Source organism: Chiloscyllium punctatum, chromosome 3 (assembly GCF_047496795.1).
Source record: "Chiloscyllium punctatum isolate Juve2018m chromosome 3, sChiPun1.3, whole genome shotgun sequence".
In the NCBI taxonomy this organism is placed as follows: Eukaryota; Metazoa; Chordata; class Chondrichthyes; order Orectolobiformes; family Hemiscylliidae; genus Chiloscyllium; species Chiloscyllium punctatum.
Window position 1 is genome coordinate 102,213,330 of NC_092741.1, and position 14,738 is coordinate 102,228,067.

Below are 14,738 nucleotides of genomic sequence, written 5' to 3' on the forward strand. Positions count from 1 at the left end.
CTGCATGGGTTTTGCCCATTGCTCCGATTTCCTCACATCGTCCAAAGATGTGCAAGTTCGGTGGATTGGCTATGCTAAATTGCCTATTATGTTCATGGATATGTAGGTTAGGTGCATTAGCCATGGGAAATGTAGGCTTACAGGGAAAAGGGAGAGGGATGGGTCTGTGTGCGATATTCTTTAGAGGGTCAGCATGGACGTTTTGGGCTAAATCACACTGTATGGATTCTATGGAAGGCCATTCTCAAAACCAAAATGTTGTATTTTCCAACAAGGTCCTGGCTATTGAAATCAGATTCCTGGACATTGAAATGAGTTTCTCACTTGTGAGTTGTGAGATGCCTATTCACATGGAATATTACTCGTTATCACTCATTTATTAATTGATCTCACCTCCTATGTAATCTCCTATTCTCCCATTCACAAATTAATAACTATATGTAGAAGTCTTGACTTGAAAGAGAAGGTGCATGTCAACACCAGTTTACAGTTTGCTCTTCCAGACCTCAATCTTGAATACCCCATACCAACATCTCTGAGCACAGTCCATAGGCAGCAACTGCGTACATCCCATGTTATTGGACTTACATGATTAAGCCACAATTCCAATTCAACTGCAGCCACAGAAGAAATTATTAGGGAAGATGATGAAAAATTTAGTTAAGATTAGATTCCCTAGAGTATGGAAACAGGCCCTTCAGACCAACCAGCCCACACTGACCCTCCGAAGAGTAACTGACCCTGACCCATTTCCTTCCGACTAATGCACCTAACACTTTAACAATTTAACATGGCCAATTCACCTGACCCACACATCTTTGAACTGTGGCAGGAAACCCACGCAGACACAGAGAGAATGTGCAAACACCACACAGACAGTCACCCGAGGCTGGAATTGAACCTGGGACCCTGGTGCTGTGAGGCAGCAGTGCTTACCACTGAGCCACCGTGTTGCCCTAACTTTTTGTTTTACTATAGGTATTTGTAATTATGAGGGCATGGAGGCATTTGAAGATGATATTAAAATTAAGCCATTATTTGTGGTCAACATTATGATGCAAGCACAAATATTTTCTTTATTCTGGATGGATCAGCTAGGTTGGGACAACTAACTCCCATTATCTGTATTTCATCATTACCACACAAAGGGAAGATCCATTTCTTATGGGTATTCTATTTGATCACGCATTAACAAATTGAATCATTTTCACCTAAATATATTGTTCAGGTTATGGACTATCCAATTAAAATGATACATACCAAACTTCTTGTGATATGCTCCTGTTGAATAAATCTATGCTAATAATAGGATGACTGCCTTACATTTAAACAAAGAAAAGTCGAATGTAAGAGCAGTGTGTATTGAAGACAAGTGACTTTGCCCATTAAAGCTGCTTTTTACCAATCGTTCAGTCGTCATCATTGTATTTGGTTAGCATGAACTTAATAACTTGCTGTTCCATGCATCAGTTTGACTCAGCTGGTTGCATTGCTTCCTTTGGATCAGAAAGTTTATGGTTTTAAATAATCGACAAGGTTGCCAATACATACAATACTGAGGTTTACTCTATTGGGTGTTGCCTTTATCAATGGGCCACCCACTCCCAATCAAATTATACTCCCATATTCAATGTTATTGTAGGGTGTGCTATATGATGCAGTAATGCAACTGCATTTTTAGTTCTGAGCAATCTTACACTATTATTCCATTCTACAGCTGGGTTCTTAAACTTTTAAAATATTTATAGGAATTTGATAGTTGACCTGCTGCTTCAAAAGTCCACCACAGGTATGGTAATTAACTGCTTCTTCATTTCTGTTTATAATTTTGCATTTTTCACAGTTGTCATATAGGCCAATCATATATTTGTGAATAGTTCAGTCATTTTGTAAAACATTTCTTTCAGAAGACAGGAATGTCAGCCTCAGAACTGTTTAGCTCCAGAAATTCTCGGTGTAGACAAGAAAATATAGATCCTCTTCTATGTAAAAAAAAAAGTTTCATTTTACTGCTTTTTGTTTACAGCTTGGGTGGTTGAGGGTATTTGTGAAAATTCCTCAGTTGAGATTGGTTGTTTGGCAGCCTGATGACATCACTGCTCCTCTATGCTGGAAATGCCCAGTTAAGAAGAATGCAGCAAGTTGTTGTTCCACTCTCCATTGATGTTGGTGGAATTCTCACCAGAGAGATTGCTAGGTTTCTGAAAGACTTACTTTGTGGCTCGCCATAAGCACCCTTACTTTGCTGCTGACATGAAATTTCAGGTTGTTGTTGTTATCATTATGGGTGAGCCTGTGTCATTTATAACCTAAGGACTTTCCTAAAATGGAGCACCAAAAGCTTCCTACCTAATGGGCGATCTGTTTGCTTAGTTGGCTGGATGGCTGGTTTACAATCAGTGACATCTAACAGACATCCAATGGATTGAAGTTACCATGAAGGACTCTCCTCCTTAATCTCTTCATCTCACCTGGTGACTTTATCTTTATTCTTTTAAGAAAATGTACTTTTTAGCTTTGCTAAAGAATGCTATGCCCCTAGTACTGAATCCTACAAAACGATATGTCAATATTATGGCTAATGCATATCAATTAATGATTAATTAGAATTTAATGACGTCCAAAGAACACCATTCCTAATCCCTTCTATTCTGAACAATTCCTATTAATCCTAACCATATTTTTTCACCAACTTTCCATCCTCGCTCTTTGTATACATTTCCTTTTTACGTCCTGAATTTTACTTAAATAATAAGCTTTTTATAAATCACCTTTTAAAGCCTATATATATTTCATCTACTACTATTCCTGTATATAGAAAACCTGCCTTTAACAAATCTTCTTGATAAATGTATAGATTTTTAAAAGCTCATGAGTTTTATCTTGAAAAACGTATTCCAGATATTTATTAAAAGTTGACGCAAGACTATATCATCTATATTTTTCTACACAAAATGTTTGTTTACTATCTCTTTCATAATGAGATTTTCTCTTTCCCAGTATTTCAATACTTCACCACTGATTGCAAAATCCATCTGATGTTCATTTTTTATTTGATTTACTAAAAATGGCATTGCCTGAATTCAAAAATAATTTAATGATGCCACTCTATTCTTATCAGTGATCGTATTTATCAATTCTTACTTGATCTTCAGATTGTGACTTGTTCTGGGCTTCAGTTTGTCTACCCAACAGTGCTTTTGCGTTTCTCTTTCTTCAATATTCACAAGAAGCAGCGGCAGTGTTTCCTGTCAGTAAAACTTGCGTCCTTCCGTTGACTTGAGATTTGGGTCTCAAGAAAGCATCTCCTTTCCTTTACAAAATAAACAAGTTTAACAGGTCTAGCAAAACAGGAACTCTCACTGTGTCTATTTGCAATAAACTTTGCATTTTGCAAATAGTCACAGAGTCATAGAGATGTACAGCATGGAAACAGACTCTTCAGTCCAACCCGTCCATGCCGACCAGATATCCCAACCCAATCTAGTCCCACCTGCCAGCACCCGGCCCATATCCCTCCAAACCCTTCCTATTCATATACCCATCCAAATGCCTTTTAAATGTTGCAATTGTACTAGCCTCCATCACTTCCTCTGGCAGTTCATTCCATACATGTACCACCCTCTGTGTGAAAACGTTGCCCCTTAGGTCTCTTTTATATCCTTCCCCTCTCACCCTAAACCTTTCCCCTCTAGTTCTGGACTCACCCACCCCAGGGAAGGGCCATGCCCCTCATAATTTTGTATTTTCTATAACGTCACCCCTCAGCTTCCAAGGCTCCAGGGAAAACAGCCCCAGCCTGTTCAGCCTCTCCCTATAGTTCAAATCCTCCAACCCTGGTGACATTCTTGTAAGTCTGAACCCTTTCAAGTTTCACAACATCTTTCCTATAGGAAGGAGACCAGAATTGCACGCAATATTCCAACAGTGACCTAACCAATGTCCTGTACAGCCACAACATGACCTCCCAACTCCTGTACTCAATACTCTGACCAATAAATGAAAGCATACCAAATGCCTTCTTCCCTATCCTATCTAGCCGCAACTCCACTTTCAAGGAGCTATGAACCTGCACAAGGGTTCAATTTTAATCTTACTTTTTACTCTTGTGATGTTACAAGGATAATAAAAAGACAAAACTAAAGACTCTGTCTGACTGCAACCAGCAATCATACAAAGTAATTAATTTAATAGCTCACACTGAAGTGAATACATACCTGGTAACCATTACAGAGATGTGGTTGCAGGATGACAAGGATTGCTCACGCATATTGAGAGGTATATGATATTCAATTAAATAGGAAGCTAGATAAAGGTAGTAGCATTCTTAATCAAAGATGCAATAGTTAGAGTTGACTTTGGTTTAGGAGATCAGGTTGCACACGGTTTGGGTGGAGATGAGGAATAGTAGGGAAAGGAATCACCAGTAGGAATGTGCTTCCAGCCCTCTAACCACAATGCAGGATGAAGGAAACAAGGAGGCATATTGGGTGCTTGTGATAAAGGAACAGCAATAATCACTGGTGATTTTAATCAGAATATTTAATCAACATACTTCATTAACATAGCGAGTAAATTCAGATTGTCAATGAAAAGTTCATAGACTGCCTTCGAGATAGTTTCTTGGAAGAGTATGCTGTGGATCCAAGCAGACAGCAGATTACATTGGACTTGGTATTGTACAATGAGGCAGGTTTAATTAAACAATTAATAAACTGGTAAACAGAGGCCACGATATTACTGAATTTAACTCCCAGTTTGAAAGGGAGAAGAGTAGGTCTAAGACTAGCATTTTGAACACTAATAAGAACAACCATATTGGCATGAAAGTTGAGCCAGCTGAAAGGAACTGGGATACTAGGCTAGGAGATAAATTGCTGGAGTTGCAGTGGCAGACATGGCTAACCCACCTAGCCTGCACAACTCTGAACACTAAGGAGCAATTTAGCATGGACAATCCACCTGACCTACACATCTTTTGACTGTGGGAGGAAACCCGACCACCCAGCAGAAATCTATGCAGACACAAGGAAAATGTACAAAATTCTACAGACTCATACGGGATGGGGAATCAAATCCAGGTCCCTGGTACTGCAAAGCATCGCTGCTAACCACTGAGCCACCATGACATTCAGACTTCTCTATTCAAAGAGGGAGGAAGGCAGAAAATAGGTTTCTTTGAAGCAACATGAACCATGTTGATATACTGCATTTGATTTCCAGAAGGTATTTGACAAGGTTGCATATACAAAGTTTAGATTACTTACAGTATGGAAACAGGCCTTTCGGCCCAACAAGTCCACACCAACCCGCCAAAGCGCAAATCAGGTTAGCCTTGCCAATTCACCTAACCTGCAAATTTTGGATTGTGGGAGGAAACCCACGCAGACACGGGGAGAATGTGCAAACTCCACACAGAGAGTCGCCTGAGACGGGAATTGAACCTGGGTCCCTGGCGCTGTGAGGAAGCAGTGCTAACCACTGTGCCACCGTGCCACCACGGTTATTGTACAAAGCAGAAGTATGTGCTGTAGGTAGTAAAACATGAGCACGTACTTCACAAAATCTAGTCTACTACATTCACTGCTCACAATGCAATCTCCTCTACATTGGAGAAATGAAATGTAGACTGGGTGACCGCTTCACAGAACATCTATATTCTGCCTTTCAGTCACCTGCCACTTCAATACACCAACTTGTTCCCTGTCTCAGGCTTGCTGCAGTGCTCCAACGAAGGTCAGTGTAAGCTAGAAGAACAATATCTCATTTTCCACTTGGGGACCTGCAGCCTTCTGGACTTAATATTGAGTTCAATTACTTTAACTGTCCTTCATCAGGCCTTGTAATCAACTAGGAGAAAGTGAGGACTGCAGATGCTGGAGATCAGAATCGGGAGTGTAGTGCTGAAAAAGCACCACACTGCGAAGCCTCTTCCAAGAATGCCTACCTTGAAGAAGTTCTCCTCCTCTGCCTGACCCTCTGTGCTTTTTCAGCACCACACATCTCGACTTGTAATCATATAGTTTGCTATTACACACAATCCATTGTTAGCTAATCACAGTCTCCATTAGCAGCTATTCACCCTCCTAACCAGATTATTATCCACTCCTTTGTCTGTCCAACTGCTTTGTTCTCTCTTTGGGCTTATCCCCACCCATTGTTACCCTTTACCCCCTCCCCACACCCTATCTTCTGCATAAAAACACACATTTTCTGAGCTACAACCAGATCTGACGAAATGTCACTGGACCCAAAACGTTAACTCTGATTTCTCTTCACAGATGCTGCCAAACTTAGTTATAGGGTCATAGAGATGTACAGCATGGAAATGGATCCTTCGGTCCAACCCAAACTAGTCCCACCTGCCAGCACTTGGCCCATTTCCCTCCAAACTCTTCCTATTCATATACCCATCCACATGCCTCTTAAATGTTGCAGTTGTACCAGCCTCCATTACTTCCTCTGGCAGCTCATTCCATACACATACCACTCTCTGCATGAAAAAGTTGCCCCTTAAGTTCCTTCTGTACCATTCCCATCTTACCGTAAATTTAGGCCCTCTAGTTCTGGACTCCCCCACCACAGGGAAAAGATTTTGTTTATTTATCCTATCCATGTATCTCATGATTTTGTAAACCTCTAAGGTCACCCCTCAGTCCCTGATGCTGTGGGGAAAACAGCCCCAGCCTATTCAACCTCTCCCTATAGCTCTAATCCTCCAACACTGGCAACATCCTTGTAAATTCTGATAGGAAGGGGATCAGAATTGCATGCAATATTCCAAAAGTGGCCTAACCAATGTCGTGTCCAGCTGCAACATGACCTCCTAATTCCTGTACTCAAGAAAGGAAAGCATACCCAATGCCTTCTTCACTATCCTATCTACCTGCGACTCCACTTTCAAGGACCTATGAACCTGCACTCCAAGGTCTCTTTGTTCAGTAACACTCCATAGGACCTTACCATTAAGTGTATAAGTCCTGCTAAGGTTTGCTTTCCCAAAATGCAGCACCTTGCATTTATCTGAATTAAACTCCAGCTGCCACTCCTTAGCCCATTGGCCCATCTCATCAAGATCCCGTTGTAATCTGAGGTAACCTTCTTCGTTGTCCACTACACCTCCAATTTTGGTGTCATCTGCAAACTTACTATCTGTAACTCTTATGCTCACATCCAAGTCATTTATATAAATGATGAAAAGTAGTGGAGCCAGCACCGATCCTTGTGGCACTCCACTGGTCACAGGCCTCCAGTTGGAAAAACAACCCTCCACTCTCTATCTTCTACCTTTCAACCAGTTCCGTATCCAAATGGTTAGTTCTCCCTGTATTCAATGAGATCTAACCTTGCTAACCAGTCTCCCATGGGGAACCTTGTTGAACACCTGACCGAATTCATATAGATCACATCTACTGCTCTGCCCTCATCAATCCTCTTTGTTAGTTTTTCAAAAACCTCAATCAAGTTTGTGAGACATGATTTTCCATGAACAAAGCCATGTTGACTGTCTCTAATCAGTTCTTTCCTTTCCAAGTACATGTACATCCTTGTCCCTCAGGATTCCCTCCTCCAGCAACTTCTGTTTTAGTTTTTGTTTTACAGCATCTTTAGTTCTTTCAGTTTTTATTTAGTATTTAACTCACTGCCACTTCTCTTCTTGACGTGCCCACCTTGAAGAGGTTCTGGTCCTCTGTCTGACGGGATTTCCATTCCAATCTTTCTTATGGTCTTCTGACATTAATTTTACTGTCACTCTTGGTTTTTGACCAGGTATTTGCTAAAACCTGTTTCCACAGCCACATAACATTTATCAATGACAGCCTCTGGCTCAGACTCCCCCCAAATCTGAGACGGGTGCAGTTGAGAACAGAAGCGAGTCAAATAGTCAGGGCAGGCAGGGACAAGGTATGACTAATAAATTAAACTGCATTTATTTCAGTGCAAGGGGCCTAACAGGGAAGGCAGATGAACTCAGGGCATGGTTAGGAACATGGGACTGGGATATCATAGCAGTTACAGAAACATGGCTCAGGGATGGGCAGGACTGGCAGCTTAATGTTCCAGGATACAAATGCTACAGGAAGGATAGAAAGGGAGGTAAGAGAGGAGAGGGAGGTGCATTTTTGATAAGGGATAGCATTACAGCTGTGCTGAGGGAGGATATTCCTGGAAATACATCCAGGGAAGTTATTTGGGTGGAACTGAGAAATAAGAAAGGGATGATCACCTTATTGGGATTGTATTATAGACCCCCTAATAGTCAAAGGGAAATTGAGGAACACACTTGTAAGGAGATCTCAGCTACCTGCAGGAATAATAAGGTGGTTATGGTATGGGATTTTAACTTTCCAAACATAGACTGGGACTGCCACAGTGTTAAAGGTTTAGATGGAGAGGGATTTGTTAAGTGTGTACAAGGCAATTTTCTGATTCAGTATGTGGATGTACCTACTAGAGAAGGCGCAAAACTTGACCTACTCTTGGGAAATAAAGCTGGGCAGGTGACTGAGGTGACAGTGGGGGAGCACTTTGGGGCCAGCGACCATAATTCTATTAGATTTAAAATAGTGATGGAAAAGGATAGACCAGATCTAAAAGTTGAAGTTCTAAATTGGAGGAAGGCCAATTTTGATGGTATTTAGGCAAGAACATTCGAAAAGGTGATTGAGGGCAGATGTTCGGAGGTAAAGGGACGGCTGGAAAATGGGAAGCCTTCAGAAATGAGATAACGAGAATCCAGAGAAAGTATATTCCTGTCAGGGTGAAAGGAAAGGCTGCAAGGTATAGGGAATGATGGATGATGAGTGAAATTGAGGGTTTGGTTAAGAAAAAGAAGGAAGCATATGTCAGGTATAGACAAGATAGATTGAGTGAATTCTTAGAAGAGTATAAAGGAAGTAGGAGTATACTTAAGAGGGAAATCAGGAGGGCAGAAAGGGGACATGAGATAGCTTTGGCAAATAGAATTAAGAAGAATCCAAAGGGTTTTTATGTTATGTTATATAATCATATGTTAAGAACAAAAGGGTAACTAGGGAGAAAATAGGGCCCCTCAAAGATCCGCAAGGTGGCCTTTGTGTGGAGCCGCAGAAAATGGGGGAGATACTAAATGAGTATTTTGCATTAGTATTTACTGTGGAAAAGGATATGGAAGATATAGAGTGTAGGGAAATAGATGGTGACATCTTGCAAAATGTCCAGGTTACAGAGGAGGTAGTGCTGGATGTCTCGAAACTGGTAAAAGATGGATAATTCCCTGATCAGGTGTACCCAAGAACTCTGTGGGAAACTAGAGAAGTGATTGCTGGGCCTCTTGCTGAGATATTTGTATCATCAATAGTGACAGGTGAGGTGCCGGAAGACTGGAGGTTGGTAAACGTGGTGCCACTGTTTAAGAAGGGTGGTAAGGACAAGCCAGGGAACTATAGAACAGTGAGCCTGACGTTGGTGGTGGGCAAGTTGTTGGAGGGAATCCCGAGGGACAGGATGTACATGTATTTGGAAAGGCAAGGACTGATTAGGGATGGTCAATATAGCTTTGTGTGTGGGAAGTCATGTCTCACAAACTTGATTGAGTTTTTTGAAGAATTAGCAAAGAAGATTGATGAGGGCAGAGCGGTAGATCTGATCTATATAGACTTCAGTAAGGTGTTTGACAAGGTTCCCCATGGGAGACTGATTAGCAAGGTTAGATCTCATGGATTACAGGGAGAACTAGCCATTTGGATACAGAACTGGCTCAAAGATAGAAGATAGAGTGTGGTGGTGGTGGTGGAGGGTTATTTTTCAGACTGGAGGCCTATGATCAGTGGAGTGTCACAAGAATCGGTGCTGGATCTTCTACTTTTTGTCATTTATATAAATGATTTGGGTGCGAGCACAAGAGGTAGTTAGTAAGTTTGCAGATGACACCAAAATTGGAGGTGTAGTGGACTGCAAAGAGGGTTATCTCAGATTACAACAGGATCTTGACCAGATGGGCCAATGGGCTGAGAAGTGGCGAATGGAGTTTGATTCAGATTAATGCAAGGTGCTGCATTTTGGGAAAACAAATCTTAGTAGGACTTATACACTTAATGGTAAGGTCCTATGGAGTGTTGCTGAATAAAGAGACCTTGGAGTGCAGGTTCATAGCTCCTTGAAAGTGGAGTCACAGGTAGATAGGATAGTGAAGAAGACATTTGGTATGCTTTCCTTTATTAGTCAGAGTATTGAGCACAGGACTTGGGAGGTCATGTTTAGGCTATACAGGACATTGGTTAGGCCATTGTTGGAATATTGTGTGCAATTCTGATCTCCTTCCTATCAGAAAGATGTTATGAAACTTGAAAGGGTTCAGAAAAGATTTACAAGGATGTTGCCAGGGCTTGAGGATCTGAGCTATAGGGAGAGGCTGAACAGGCTGGGGCTGTTTTCCCTGGAGCATCGGAGGCTGAGGGGTGACCTTGTAGAGGTTTAAAAAATTATGAGGGGCATGGATAGGTTAAATAGGCAAAGTCTTTTCCCTGGGATTGGGGAGTCCAGAACTAGAGGGCATAGGTTTCGGGTGAGAGGGGAAAGATATAAAAGAGTCCTAAGGGGCAACTTTTTCACACGGGTATGGAATGAGCTGCCAGAGGAAGTGGTGGAGGCTGGTACAATTGCAACATTTAAGAAGCATTTGGATGGGTATATGAATAGGAAGGGTTTGGAGGGATATGGGCCAGGTGCTGGCAGGTGGGACTAGATTGGGTTGGGATATCTGGTCGGCATGGACGGTTGGACTGAAGGGTCTGTTTCCATGCTGTACATCTCTATGACTCTATGTGGATTCCAAGTTTCATCTTTCATGTTTTGTATCCACTCAGGATCATTGATATCTCCATCATGTTCAACGTTCTACACAGCTGCCCTTGTCACATCCACACTCAGTGCCATGTAGCGACATATGCATACTGTCCACCTCTCTCTCCAACAGCAATGCATCAAGATGGCTCAGGGTTGCATCTCTCCCCAGTTCCAAATCATCCTCTGGCTCATCCAAAATGCTAACAAGAAACTTTTTCTCTTCCTTTTAGGTATCAGGGCACATAAGATGCAACAACTCAGAGATACTCTTGGTCCGCTGGAACCTTCGTGTCCTCCGCTTCCCTCTGGCTCTGTCCCCTCTCCCAACTCCACTCCTGTCATGTATTCACCAGGCCTTGTAACCTTCCGCTTTCCGATGCTGAACACTCTGCGCTCAGCAAAGGTCTGTTTTATCCCTCTGCATCCCCACTTTAATGAATTTTGTGCACCGCATGACGTCGAACTCTACTTCTGTCGCCTTTGTCTCTGTGCCTATTTTTGGATAAGATTCCTGTCCACATCCCACAGATCCCCATGCCATCCTCCAGCACTCTCCCCCTCCACCTGGACCCCTTCCACTACCTCTACCTTCTACCTCTTCATTGGGTACTGTTGATGTGATATTAGTCACCTCAATGTTTGTGCTGGCTTAACCCAATCCAACTTATCTATCTACCCCACAACTGACTGCACTTCGTACACTTAGACCAACCCCGACTTTGTTATTAAGTCTGCTGATAAGGGTAGTGGTGGTCTTGTGTGGTGTACTGACCTCTACATTGCAGAGGCCGAGTGCCATCTCTCAAATACCTCTTCCTATCCCCATGGACCATGATCCAACCATGAAATAGCAGGCCATTGTATCAATTATGGTCATTAACCTCACTTCATCTGGTGACTTCCCCTCCAATTACCTCCAAACTGACAACATTCCAACTCTGCACAACTCGCTTATCTCCTTTCAAAAATTCATTAGCAGGACTGCCTGGGCAGACTTATTGTTTCTGCCTGCTACTGCCCATAGAATTCACCTTTTCCTGCCCTGACACTGTCCCCTCTCCCCTGATTCAGTCCCTAACCACTTACATCCACGATTCCTCTGACATTTTATGCCAGTTTTGGAATTTCCAGTTTGCAGGGTCCAGCTGCCTCCTCTTTACCATGGACATGCAATTCCTCTACATGCCCATCCCCTACAGGATGGTCTCAGGGCTCTCCGCTTCTTCCCGGAACAAAGGCCTGAACCATCACCAACATCTTCCTCTTGGCCAAGACCATCCTCACCCTCAACGACTTCTCTTTTAACTCCTCTCATTTTCTTTAGGACAGTGGGGTGGTCATGGGTACCCGCATGGTCCCCACTTATGCCTGGATCCTTGTGGGGTTTGTGGACCCCACCAACAACTCTCTCTCCGATATATTGATGATATCATGGGTGCTGCTTCCCTCTATCATCCGGAATTGGAAAGTTTATTGATTTCACTTCCATTTTCCACCCAGCCCTCACTTTCACATGGTCCATCTCTGATGTCACCCTTCCCTTCCTAGACATCTCTGCTTCAACTGCTGAGGATAGACTGGCCACTAATATCCACTATAAACCAAGTGACTCCTGCAGTTACTTTGACTATACATCCTTGCACCTGCTTCCTGTAAAGACTCTATTCCATTCTCCCAGTTCCTCTGTCTCCATTGCATATGTCCCAATGATGCCAACTTTGACAAGGAAGCCTCCGAAATGTCTACCATCTTCCTCAACCGAAGTTTCCCCAGCACCATTGTCGACAGTGCCCTCAACTGAGTCCAACTGTTCTCCTGCGTTTTGGCCCTCACCTCCTCTCTTCTCTCCCACAACAATGATAAGGTTCCCCCCTTGTCCTTATCTATCATCCCACCAGCATCCACATCCAGAAAATCATTCAACATTATTTCTACCACCTCCAGTGAGATGCCACCACTGACCACATATTTCCCTCCCATCCCTTATGAGCCTTCCACAGGGAGCATCCCTCCTGGTCCAGTCTTCCTTCGCTCCCAACAGCCCCCTGGCACCTTACCCTACAATCGCTGAAGGTGTAACACTTGCCCGTTTACTGCCTTCCTCCTCAGTATCACAGAGCTTAACTTCCACGTAAAGCAGTACTTCATATAGTCTAGTCCACTGCATTCGTTACTCACAATGTGGTCTCCTCTACACTGGGGAAATGAAGTGCAGACTGAGTGACCGCTTCATAGAACACCTAAATTCTGCCCACAAAAAAAATGACCCTGAGCTTCTAGTCACCTGCCACTTCAAAACACCAGTGAAAGAACAATACCTCATTTTCCACTTGGGGACCCTACAGCCTCTGGACTTAATATTGATTTTAACTACTTTAGGGCTTGAACTCTCCCTACATCCTTGTCCCCACTCCCACACACCAGGTCTTGTAATCACACACGATCCATTGTTAGCCACTACCAGTCTCCATTAACAGCTAGTCACCTTCCTAGCCAGATCATTATCTACTCCATTGTCCGACCAATGTTTTTTTCTCTCTGTGGGCTCTACCCTCGTTTCTGCTTTACAAGCATCCACAGTTCTTTTAGCTTTTTGCATGAATAAGAGATTGGCTGGGTGACAGAAAACGGAAAACAAAACTGGGTCTTCTAGGTATATCCAGGCATCAGAAAAAGATTATGATTCTGGCATTGTTGGAATTAATTAGCAGCCAGCTAATCAGATTTTTTCCAAGTCTTGAGGGCAACACTTCTTGTGCTTGAGGAATGGAAATATTATTTTCACTTTTTAGTAAAGCTGCTCCTAGCCTATTCTCACTGCAGAGCTATCCATTTCAAAATTGATGAGGTGTTGACTGACTTTTTGACTGGGGCTGCCAGGGAAAGTGGGGAGCAGGGTGGACAAAGAATGTGGGTGTATGAAGTATAGAAGAATATACCTCCCTGTAAAACTCATCCTATAGCATCAGTGATTAACGAACAAAATTGTGTTGCTGATGTACATCATGATATTGTTGTATATTTCCATAATACTTTTGTGGTCGCTTCATAGATTTTTCTTAGATTTTGAATGAAAATATATATTTCCACATTGGTCATTGATAGTTATGTAAAGAATTTATATATTTTAAATCAAATATTTATATGAAACATAGCTTAAGAGAATTACATTTTTAGATTCTTACAAGCTCTGATGCTGCTTGAAAACCAGTTGATGCATCAAAAACACAGTACATGTAATGGACACCTTAATGACAACTATGGAGGTCTACTTACAAGTAGAAACAATCCTCTGAGTACATCATTGTTGCCTTGGAACTTTGCTAGCTCAAATGAAACTTGTACAATTAAGAAATGAAATTGACAATCGCTATGATGCGTTCTCCCCATAAACCTGGATTCAAGTTAACATTAATGATAACATCTTCATTTCCTTATGTTCACTTTTAATTTAAATGTTAGTACCAGCTTGAAGCTTGTCACATTTAAGTATAACACATTTAAAAATAAAAACTGTGGATGTTGGAAATCAGAAATAAAACAAAAATTGCTATTAAAGCTTTGGTTCCAGCGATCCTTCCTCAGACCTAGTTCTGACGGATCACCCAAAACGTGAACTTTGATTTCTCTCCACAGAGTCTGCCAGACTTGCTGTCAGCAATTTCTGTTTTTGATACACATTTAAAAATGGTTGCATAAAACAGAACAAGCTGCATTGAAGAGCCAGTTTGAGGAAAGAGGTTCTTGGGAAATTGTATTCAGTTATCAATATAACACAATACTTTCTCAAACGTCTATTGCTTTCCATCAATAATGAAATAATTTTTATATATATTCAATGTCAGAATCAGTTGGCTTGTGCACAGTTCTCTCATTGTTTACCAGCATCTAAAATTGTCTTATTACAAAGC

General features: G+C 42.0%; 1 protein-coding gene across 2 annotated transcripts in view; it reads right to left on the minus strand.

The window, feature by feature from the left end:
* Window positions 1–14,738, minus strand: part of uts1 (urotensin 1) — a 31,129-nt gene that overhangs the window by 6,472 nt on the left and 9,919 nt on the right. The window contains exon 2 of one of the 2 annotated variants that reach the window (XM_072549713.1): window positions 3,145–3,313. The exons of the other annotated variant lie outside the window; for it this stretch is intronic. The gene's annotated coding sequence lies outside the window, so the exon portion shown is untranslated. The remainder of the gene's footprint in view (window positions 1–3,144; window positions 3,314–14,738) is intronic. 2 annotated transcript variants of the gene reach the window in all.